Raw genomic sequence first — 938 nt, forward strand, 5'->3', positions numbered from 1 at the left:
CACTAGCCCCCCCTCTCACTGCCAGTTCTGCTGCTGGCATCTGCGGGCGGTCCCCGCTCACTGCTCATCACCTCTTCCACCACTGCCACCAGCGGCATCTGCGGGCAGTCCCCACTCACTGCTCATCGACACTGATGCTGGCATCTGTGGGTGGCCCCCGCTCACCCCTCCCCACCACTGCTGCTGGTACCACCAGCATCTGTGGGTGCTCGCCACTCGCCGACACTGAAGCCTGTGTCTGCAGGCGGTCCCCACTTGCTGCTCACTGCCATGGTGCCCCCCAAGTCTCAGGAGGCACCAGTCATTCATGATTGGTGCCCTATGATTTATTGAACCTAGCTATACTATCTGCCTCCACCACCTCCTGTGCCAATGAATTCCACAAATTTGCCACATGTTGCATAAAAAAAGTACTTTCTCCTGATAGTTTTAAACCTGTTCAGCTGCACCGCATCGTTCCTTTGGAATCCAGTGGGAAAGTAGCTGACCACAAAGCACCCACTCTTGTTCTGTTTTGCAAGACAAGAGGGTGGGGAAATAATCTCTTTGCTCTCCTGCAAGTCCAAATGTAACCCAGCTGCTTTTGTGGTTAGGGCTGCCTTGTCCCAAAGTAAAAACTGTTATAAAGTAACAAAATGCAAGATAAACTTGAGTGTACACAAGCACATCTGAATGTTTCCTTATGCTTCCCTATCCCTTACGTGCACTTGCATACCCTTCAGGTTTTACTTTTCAGAGACTGGTGCAGCCCTACTAGAGCTCTACACTGAAGGAAAGGGAAGCCCAAGTGGATTTAACTGCAAATGTGGGCCCTTAAAATGTAAGTTTGCAGAAAGGACAGGATCTTACTATATATTTGTATATCACCTACCACTTTGGACTTCAACCCCTGATGGATGCATCCAGGTGTTGCCACATTACAAATAATAAAAATGGCA

Source organism: Alligator sinensis, unplaced genomic scaffold (assembly GCF_000455745.1).
Source record: "Alligator sinensis unplaced genomic scaffold, ASM45574v1 scaffold371_1, whole genome shotgun sequence".
NCBI classification, from domain to species: Eukaryota; Metazoa; Chordata; order Crocodylia; family Alligatoridae; genus Alligator; species Alligator sinensis.